Raw genomic sequence first — 10990 nt, forward strand, 5'->3', positions numbered from 1 at the left:
CCGCCTTGCGGGTGCAGACCGCTCATCTATTTTCTTTTTAAAGGTGAAGGGACTCTCATTTTCAATCACAACGGAGGGAGGGGTGGAGTGAAGAGGGGTGCATTGTGTGGGGTGTGGACATTTATTACATCATCTTCCAAAAATGCGAAAAAAAGGAAACAAAAAATCGGTGGGGGGTGGGGGTTGGGGGTGGGGTGGGGGGATTCTTGGGTGCGATGGTTGGACGGTATTTCAAACATAAAATAATAAAAATAAATATTTGTATTTTTTAACCGTTTCAAAAAAAAAATTATGGGGGGGGGGGTGAGGTGGGGGGGTATAGTGTGAGGGTGTGGTGGTAATTTGTGAGATGATCTTAAAAAAAAAAATTAGGGGGGGGATTCGGATGGGGAGAGGGGGGGTGGGGGGTATTCTTGGGTGCGATGGTTGGACGGTATTTCAAACATTTGTTTTTTAACCGTTAAAAAACAAAAATTTGGGGGGGGGGGTGGGGGGGGGTATAGTGTGAGGGTGTGGTGGTCATTTGTGAGATGATCTTTAAAAAAAAATAGGGGGGAAGGGGGGGGCACGGGCGATGGTTTGGGTGGAGTCTATTGTGGTATGTCAGGTAAGAGTAGTTTTGTCAAAGTATCAATCAAATCTAATCATAAATAAAGAAGTTATGGCAATTTTAGGAAAATTTAATAATTTGACCTTGAGAGTCAAGGTCATTCAAAGGTCAAGGTAAAATTCAACTTGCCAGGTACAGTAACCTCATGTCGTAAATGAAAGTATTTGAAGTTTGAAAGCAATAGCCTTGATACTTAAGAAGTAAAGTGGATCGAAACACAAAATTTAACCATATATTCAAAGTTACTAAGTCAAAAAAGGGCAATAATTCCGTAAAAATGACATCCAGAGTTATGCATCTTGTCCTTTTACTGTACCCTTATGATAGTTTGCGAGTGTTCCAAGTATGAAAGCAATATCTATGATACTTTAGGGGTAAAGTGGACCAAAACACAAAACTTAAGCAAACTTTCAATTTTCTAAGTATAAAGGGCCCATAATTCCGTCCAAATGCCAGTCAGAGTTACATAACTTTGCCTGCACAGTCCCCTTACGATAGTTAATAAGTGTTGCAAGTATGAAAGCAATAGCTTTGATACTGTAGGAATAAAGTTGACCTAAACACAAAACATAACCAAATTTTCAATTTTCTAAGTATAAAAAGGGCACATAATTCTGTCAAAATGCCAGTCAGAGTTACATTACTTTGCCTGCACAGTCCCCTTATGATAGTTAGTAAGTGTTGCAAGTATGAAAGCAATAGCTTTGATACTTAAGGAATAAAATGGACCTAAACACAAAACTTAACCAAAATTTTCAATTTTCTAAGTATAAAAAGGACACATAATTCTGTCAAAATGCACGCCAGAGTTATCTAACTTTGCCTGCCCAATCCCCTCATGATAGTAAGTAAGTGTACCAAGTTTGAATGCAAAAGCATTGATACTTTCTGAAAAAAGTGGACCTAAACGCAAAACTTAACCAAAATTTTCAATTTTCTAAGTATAAAAAGGGCACATAATTCAGTCAAAATGCATGCCAGAGTTATCTAACTTTGCCTGCCCAGTCCCCTCATGATAGTAAGTAAGTGTACCACGTTTGAATGCAATAGCATTGATACTTTCTGAGAAAAGTGGACCTAAACGCAAAACTTAACCGGACGCCAACGCCGACGCTGACGCAGACGCCGACGCCAAGGTGATGACAATAGCTCATATTTTTTTTTCAAAAAATAGATGAGCTAAAAATGATATAACATCTTTAGCGTACAGTAATACTGTACAACTTAAAAAAGGGTAACAGCATGCTAAATAGCTGTTTGAGTTAATTGTGTGTTCTAAATAATTTATGCATGTTTTATAAGTAGAACATATTTTAAAAAAAGCATAAACATGAACAAAATTACGAAAAACAAAAGTTACTGTTTCTTTATAACCTGAACACAATAATATTGTATGTTTACATTTATGAACAGGTTAAATGTTAAGTAACATATACATCATACAATACAATAACAGTGTTTTGTACAGTGTTTCCATGTTTTGTTGTATTACATTGATTATTAATATATTTCAATAAGCATTCTTTCGGAACTATTCAAGTACACATGCACGCAACTATCGATGAGTTTAGCTCCGTATACATAATTATATACTAATTCGAGTCAATTAACATTAACTATTCACGTGCACATGAACAAAAACTATCGATAATGTCCTGCTCAGTATGCATAGTGTGATGATCAATTGCGTCAATTAACCTTTATATGCGTATAAATTTGATAATATCTTTTTATAATCAGTACATATTATTCGAGTCAATTAACATTAACTATTCACGTGCACATGAACAAAAACTATCAATGATGTCCTGCTCAGTATGCATAGGTTGAGGAACAATTGCGTCAATTAACCTTTATATGCGTATAAATTTGATAACATCTTTTTATAATCAGTACATATTACAAGAATCTTGTTAACGGCTGAAGTTATTTTAAAAGCAAAAAGGAAAATATATTAATAACCGTATATAACACGTTGTACAAGACTTACAAAGTGGTTAATGATAACAAAACAATATCCTATTCATTTCTTTATGATAAGAATAGTATACATAACACTTGATCAGCACAGTTTTTATATATCGCGATTATTACTGAGTTGTTAATTGTAACAAAACAATATTTAATCCATTTCTTAATAATAAAAATAAAAAACATAACACTTAATCTGCACAGTTTTTATATATCACGATTATTACTGAGTGGTTAATGTAACAAAACAATATTTAACTCATTTCGTAATAATAATAATAGTATACATAACACTTAATCAGCACAGTTTTTATATATCACGATTATTACTGAGTGGTTAATGCAACAAAACAATACTTAATTCATTTCTTAATAATAACAAGAGCACCACCGTGCGGGTGCAGACCGCTCATCTATTTTCTTTTTAAAGGTGAAGGGACTCTCATTTTCAATCACAAAGGAGGGAGGGGTGGAGTGAAGAGGGGTGTATAGTGTGGGGGTGTGGAATTTATTACATTATCTTCCCAAAAATGCGGAAAAAAACGAAAAAAGAAAATTCGGGGGGGGGGGTGCGATGGTTGGACGGTATTTCAAACATAAAATAATAAAAATAAATATTTGTGTTTTTTAACCGTTTCAAAAAAAAAAATTTGGGGGTGGGGTGTATTTTGTGAGATGATCTTAAACAAAAAATTGAGGGGGGGGGGATTCGGGTGGGGGGGAGGGGTGGATTCTTGGGTGCGATGGTTGGACGGTATTTCAAACATAAAATAATAAAAATAAATATTTGTGTTTTTTAACCGTTTCAAAAAAAAAATTGGGGGGGTGGGGTGGGGTGGGGGGGGGTGTAGTGTGAGAGTGTGGTGGTCATTTGTGAGATGATCTTAAAAAAAAAATTAGGGGGGGGAGGGGGGGGAGGGCACGGGGGATGGTTTGGGTGGAGTCTATTGTGGTATGTCAGGTAAGAGTAGTTTTGTCAGAGTATCAATCAAATCTAATCATAAGTAAAGAAGTTATGGCAATTTTAGCAATTTTAGCAAAATTTAATAATTTGACATTGAGAGTCAAAGTATCAATCAAATCTAATCATAAGTAAAGAAGTTATGGCAATTTTAGCAAAATTTAATAATTTGACCTTGAGAGTCAAGGTCATTCAAAGGTCAAGGTAAAATTCAACTTGCCAGGTACAGTAACCTCATGATAGCATGAATGTATTTGAAGTTTGAAAGCAATAGCCTTGATAATTAAGTAAAGTGGATCGAAACACAAAATTTAACCATATATTCAAAGTTACTAAGTCAAAAAAGGGCCATAATTGCGTAAAAATGACAACCAGAGTTATGCAACTTGTCTTTTTACTGAACCCTTATGATAGTTTGCGTGTGTAATAAGTATGAAAGCAATATCTATGATACTTTAGGGGTAAAGTGGACCAAAGCACACAACTTCACCAAATTTTCAATTTTCTAAGTATAAAGGGCCCATAATTCCGTCCAAATGCCAGTCAGAGTTACAGAGTTTGCCTGCACAGTCCTCTTATGATAGTTAGTAAGTGTTGCAAGTATGAAAGCAATAGCTTTGATACTTAAGGAATAAAATGGACCTAAACACAAAACTTAACCAAAATTTTCAATTTTCTAAGTATAAAAAGGGCACATAATTCTGTCAAAATGCACGCCAGAGTTATTTAACTTTGCCTGCCAAGTCCCCTCATGATAGTAAGTAAGTGTACCAAGTTTGAATGCAATAGCATTGATACTTTCTGAGAAAAGTGGTCCTAAACGCAAAACTTAACCAAAATTTTCAATTTTCTAAGTATAAAAAGGGCACATAATTCTGTCAAAATGCACGCCAGAGTTATCTAACTTTGCCTGCCCAGTCCCCTCATGATAGTTAGTAAGTGTACCAAGTTTGAATGCAATAGCATTGATACTTTCTGAGAAAAGTGGACCTAAACGCAAAACTTAACCGGACGCCGACGCCGACGCCAAGGTGATGACAATAGCTCATTTTTTTTCAAAAAATAGATGAGCTAAAAATAGTATACATAGCACTTAATCAGCACAGTTTTTATATATCGCGATTGTTACTTATGTTTTTCCATGTGTGTTATTATAATATTATAAAAAGCTCGGGCCGTGCTTGTGCATGCACGTGATTTGATTTAATTATATATATATTGATCCAAATGTATTAATTAGCGCAATCGGACCGTGCTTGTGCATGCACGTGATTTTATTTAATTATATATATATTGATCCAAATGTATTAATTAGCGCAATCAAAGTAGTTTTCAGTATCATACACATACTATTTCTATATCACGATTATAACTTATGGCTTTCAATATGTGTTATACTTTTATAAATTGCTCAAGCTGTGCTTCGAATAATGTTTTCATATCAATATCATGATTATTACTAGTGTCTTTCATTATGTGTTATACTTTTTTAAGTTGCTTTAAAGCTGTGCTTTTTCACATACGCGATTTTATTTAATTATATATGTTGATCAAACATGTATGAATTTGCGCAATCAAATTAGTTCTGAATGTCATACACAATAGTTGTACCCACGGTCGTGAAGACAAAAAGAGAACAACTGCACAACAACGTGGATTTGCAATAATAAACATAGTTAAGAAAGCAATCATTGACATTCAGGGCTAAAGAAAACACTGTGTCGATACATGTTTGAAAAAAACACGAAGGAACCGTGTTTTTTCGTGTAAGCGTTCATAAGATAGTGTTTAATGAAAGAAAAGGCTGTTTATTTTATGCAATACAACCTGTTAATCAGCTTCGGCCAGTCTGTCCCCATTCAATGCTTGTACTCGTCATATGCGATTGGCCGGACTACACCCTTTGTTGATTTATGAAATAAGTATCCGTCCCACGACCAAACAGATTCGTTTTCAGGCAATGCCCTTTTTATTGTCATCAAAACCTTTTGATTGATGTTTGTAAGGTCTTCATTAATTAAGATATTCGATCCTGTAAACTGTTTCCTGTTGGTCATAACGAAGTTCCGTTTCTGCCTTGACACAAATTTGACGATAATCGGCCTTGTAAATCCGTTCTTGACTTTGCCTAAACGATGCGATATATCAATGTCGCCGATTTGAAGATTTAGCCCTTAGATTTAATTTGTTCCATCTGACATAAACCTAATATAACTTCGAAGTTGTTTATTGTAAGTCATATGCCTCATTGGTTTGCTTAACCAATGAAATTGACGAAAATGTCTATGCAGCACATTTGCGAAATTGGAACGATGTGTGACGGTTGCCGTGATAGTAAAGTTTGTGGATAACATAATATATATATATATATATATATATATATATATATATATATATATATATATATAGATATATATATATATATATATATATATATATATATATATATATATATATATATATATATATATATGTATGTATAGAGAGAGAGAGAGAAAGAGATTTAATTTGATCTTTGCCAATAGGATTTTATCTGGTGGTTTCAAGGTTGAAATCCGTCTTTTTTGCGCTTTAAAACTTAAAAATAATTTCAATAATCAAATAATATTTAAAAATAATCGTTTGTCGAAATAGACGTATCTTTATAGAAATCCTACTTTCGGCTTTAAAATTTAAAATAAATAATAAATTACTTGCTAACTAGGCCATAGATTTAATGACAATTTTGCACACTTTCAAATTGCATCTCTAGGTATTGATTAACTAGTATTTCATTTCAGGGTGTGTCGCTTTAATCAGTAGACTTTGTTTGAGAAAATATACATCCGTTTACAAGTTTACTTCCATGAAAATAAACAAACCCTCATTTAAATTGACAGTTTCTTTACCGATTCAATACTGGAATCAGAAAGTATTAAGTACAAAATGTCCTGTCGAATGGCAGGTTTTGCCGACCTCTATACAAACACAACCATATTATAATCAACAAAATATTATTATTTTCGTTGTTATCGTATATTTATTGTACACTAGATATCCTCTGGCAATTCCTCAGGAGAAAATCGACGTACACTTAGTGTGGATACTTTGTTATTACCAAACATTTACAATGCAATTTATAAACACTTCTTAAATTAGACATAAATAAACACAGTTCATGTAAACTATGATCATCGTCTGAACCCCTTTCATCCATATTTATTTGCGTCTTCAAGATGATTCAAATGGAAATACATAAGAATCAATCTATGGGACGATAGTAATAAAGCAAAACAAATAAGTTTTACTTACGTAAGGGACATGGCAAATAAACATACATGAAGTAGTTCTATTTCAAATTCAAGAAACAGCTCTTATGACCTATTCATTTTATTTTCAATATTACTGCTTACAGTTATTTAAATTTAAGCAAGCAAATTATTAATTTACTAGCAGTAATCGCATGTATCCTTCTTTAAATGAATGAGCTTAAGTGGGAATTTGAAACATAACTTTTAAAATTTAAAACACTAAAAGCTTCTTGGAAAACGACTTTCCTTAAAAAACTAAATTGGGGCTTAAATAGTTTCCACGAAAAACGAATCAAGGTATATGCATTGATGAACATTTTAGGAAAGAAACAAAGATGACATGACCTAAAAATCGTCCGAAAACAGTACTGCTTAGAGTGAACCCTTTCTTACGGTATAATTATGTTACTGTTAACGAGGTACTGTCAGAGTTTTATATGAGTCGTGTTCTGAGAAAACTGGGCATAATGCATGTGCATAAAGTGTCGTCGCTTTTATGGTATTTTTAGAATCAAGCAAGTCCCTCATTACCGAAAATCAAGTTTTGCGGAAAGGGTCGTCCCTGATTAGCCTGTGCGGACTGTACATGTAAATCTGGGATGACACTTTACGCACATGTATTTAAGTCCAGTTTTCTCAGAACAAGGCTCATATGTTAGATTGGTTCTCCGTAAATTTCCTTGATACTTGTTGTAAACAATTTTTCTGCTAAGAAGATGAGTATGCTTAAGCCTCTTATACAAATCAAGACAACATTAACATTTGTCATTTTCGCAGCAGCTTTGTAGGAGTGGTTCAATATGAAATAATATAACCGTATTCTACGTGTGAACAGATTTTACTATGCACATACAGAATTAGACGGTACGCGTGTTAACTCAAAATTCGAGTATTAATGGGGATCAGAATCAAATAATTAACACATTGTAATAAACAAAAAGGATACTTTGTTAGATGTTCATGTCAGTATATAATTAATTTAATTTCCGACCAACATGTCATTATAATTACAATACAATCTTTAAAGACAAACACGGAGTTTTGCAAGGAAGACAAACATTTTATGATTAACCACGATTCAAGCAAAACGAACAATAATATCAACATGATCATTAAAATATAATTTGCGTCAGTTTGATAAATTTATTCGGCTGAGCCTTATTTATTCATTTTTGACGATGCTGGAACAGCGTCGTCCAAGGTTTCATAACCAGTAGAAAAATGTCTCACAATGGCGGCCTATGTAAAAGACCGAGCCAGTCCGATTGAGATAACTCGATTTTTCAGTTACTTCCCTTTTGCATACGCCACTGCGTAGAAGCATTGATAACATTCTCCTAGCAGAGTTGTCGTTCGTGTTTCAACATAATAATGGCCGCCTTAATGAGAGTCTCGATTCAAAACTTTCTTACTGCATAAATTGGCTTGTTTCGCTATTAAGAAGCTGTCATTTAGGATATATGAATTATTTATTCACTAAATCTCCGCTAATGACAACACAGGATGGAATTCGAAGGATATATTCGATGTGAATGGATCACTTTCTATGGCTTCGCCCACGAGAGACTTGATAACACTCGTGTCAAAACTTTCTTACAGCTTAAATCGGCTTGTTTCGCTATTTAGTAATGCAACAATTAATGGAATTCGAAGGATATATTCAATGTGAATGAAGCACTTTCTGGATCTCGACAGTTTGACAAGGCAAAACTGGCATACTGATGATACTGGTATTTTTAGTTATCAATTTAAGTCACATTTCGCTTTATAAATTTTGTTTAAGCATTTTGCGACTTATTGAATGGCTATGATACCCGATATCAACATGTCATATGGGATTTGCATATCACCAAGCTGTCCTGAAATACAACATTGAATACAAACTCTTTATTATATACCTGTTTAATGCTTTGAACAAAATACAGGTTGTATCAATCGTTGAAATAAAAAATCCCGTATTACGCTACTCGCTGTTTCCAATTCCGTATTACCATACTAGCCGGACTACTTCGACCCATTTAATGACGTCACATTACACGCACCGAAAATAGAAATATTTTATATTACGAAATATATTACGTAGTACATCGTGTGACGTCATTTCTGTGACAAAACACAATAGTTTTATCTAAACTCTGTAAGGACATGTCGGACGTTGTGTTTTTTAACAGTAAACTATGTGTTAAAAACGTATTTTGGAGTGTGTGTTTATCATGCATAAATGTATATTTCGATAGGAATACAATAAAATAGTGTGGTTTAAACTAAGTTTCGATAAAGACATGGACGATAGAAGTGGAAATGCAAATCGTTTAAACATTTTTGTTATAAACATCGGATTAAAGTTGTCAACTTAATTGTTATACAAATTGGATTAACGATGGCATTAAGGTAAGCGTGTCGGAAACCTGTGTTTTCCCGGTTCGAATGTTTACATGTTAATTTACATAAACTGTATTCATACGCGTCTTAAATAAACTATGGCGTACCGTTTTAGTCATTGTTTTGTCAGTTTTGTTAAAGTAAAAAATACATTTGTTAAATGTTTTCGTTAGTTGTTGTATATAATAAAAGGAATATTACGCTAGTCAACTGTTCCAAGAGTTTTTAGCACTCTCGTGGCTTGTGCTATTTTGCATCACACTCGAGGCTCAGCCTCTCGTGTGATATGTCATCACACAAGCCACTCGAGTGATACAAACTCTTGGAACAATTGACTAGCGTAATATTCCGTATTTATTCAAATTACTGGTAAGCATGAATTCTTTCTTCTTTCTATTTAAGTAGTTGATGTCATTACAGTCCAAATAATTAGACGTAATTTACCGTTTAGTCCATGTATATTGACCTCATATTTATAGGAGTAGATATTATGTTAAAAGGGGCCTTTTCACAGATTTTGACATGTTTTAAGTAAGTCATTAAATGCTTTATATTGATATTCATGCATGACAGCAGTTAAAAATCCAGAATAAAATTCTTTTAAAAAAAGTAGTCCGCAGCAGGGCTCGAACCAGTGACCCCCTTAGTCCTGGAGTAAAAACGCATTAGCCTGCTCGACTATTCTGGCAAGTATAAATGGTTGACGTATTTTATACCTAGTATAAGCAATCTTCGTAGTTTCACACAATTAAACAACAACAACATAACTCTCCAAATTATTCAATCGTTTCGCGTTGCAATTGTTATAATTTTTAAATCGTTAAAAGATGCATATACCGGTAATGGCTATATTAGACCATGGTAAATGTTCAGTAATACTGTTTCCTAAAAATAACATAACTAAAATGAAAATTTGCAAATCCGATACAATTTTTTTCAATTTTTGTCAATTTACCAAAACGTGAAAAGATCCCTTTAAAGTTAAATGAACCATATCCCAGTAAAAGAGACATTGAGGCGATTGTGGCCAGTTTAGATCCAGTTCAGCCTGCAGTTGCTTGAAAGCTGTTTGCTTAAAAGCGGTTTCTGACAATGACAAATAGTTTAATTGGATACATATTAGACTGCCCTTTTCCTGTGACATGGCTAATTAAATTCAGAAGCCTGGTAACAGTTTAACGTTAATGTTACCAATGTGTCAGACCAGGGCCTGGATTTTGAAATCTAGGACATGCATGGTCAGAAGATGTCATTAAAGATTATACATTTTTTCAAACACATACAAATGCATACAAATATAAATAGTAAAGTGCACCAAGTCAGAAGGCATTTGACTTCGGCTGGTGCCTTGGCACACCAGGTGTTTCGGTTGCAATAGTTTGATGGACTCACTACTTGGATGTGTAGTTACATTATTTACAGTATATCAAACAGTACTTAGCATGAACCAATGATTTTTTCAAACATAAATTATTGATGTAAAATGCTTGAAGGAATAATATTTAAGGTTTAAGAAGGCATTTTCTTTTTGTTTTAAAGGATATCTTTGAAAATTATATTTTCATGATTTTTTTGGCAACAAGGGGTAATGCATTTTTAAAAAATGTGATTAATTTTTTGACAAAAAACTGGTACCATGAGTAGCATGAAACAATATTTTTTTTAAACATTTGTAATTGATGAAAAATGATTGCAAAAATAATATCTAAGGTCATATATATGTTGCCTTTCTTTTACTAAATGCAAAATGATTCTACACTTTGAGACATTCATAAA

Source organism: Dreissena polymorpha, chromosome 9 (genome assembly GCF_020536995.1).
Source record: "Dreissena polymorpha isolate Duluth1 chromosome 9, UMN_Dpol_1.0, whole genome shotgun sequence".
NCBI classification, from domain to species: domain Eukaryota; kingdom Metazoa; phylum Mollusca; class Bivalvia; order Myida; family Dreissenidae; genus Dreissena; species Dreissena polymorpha.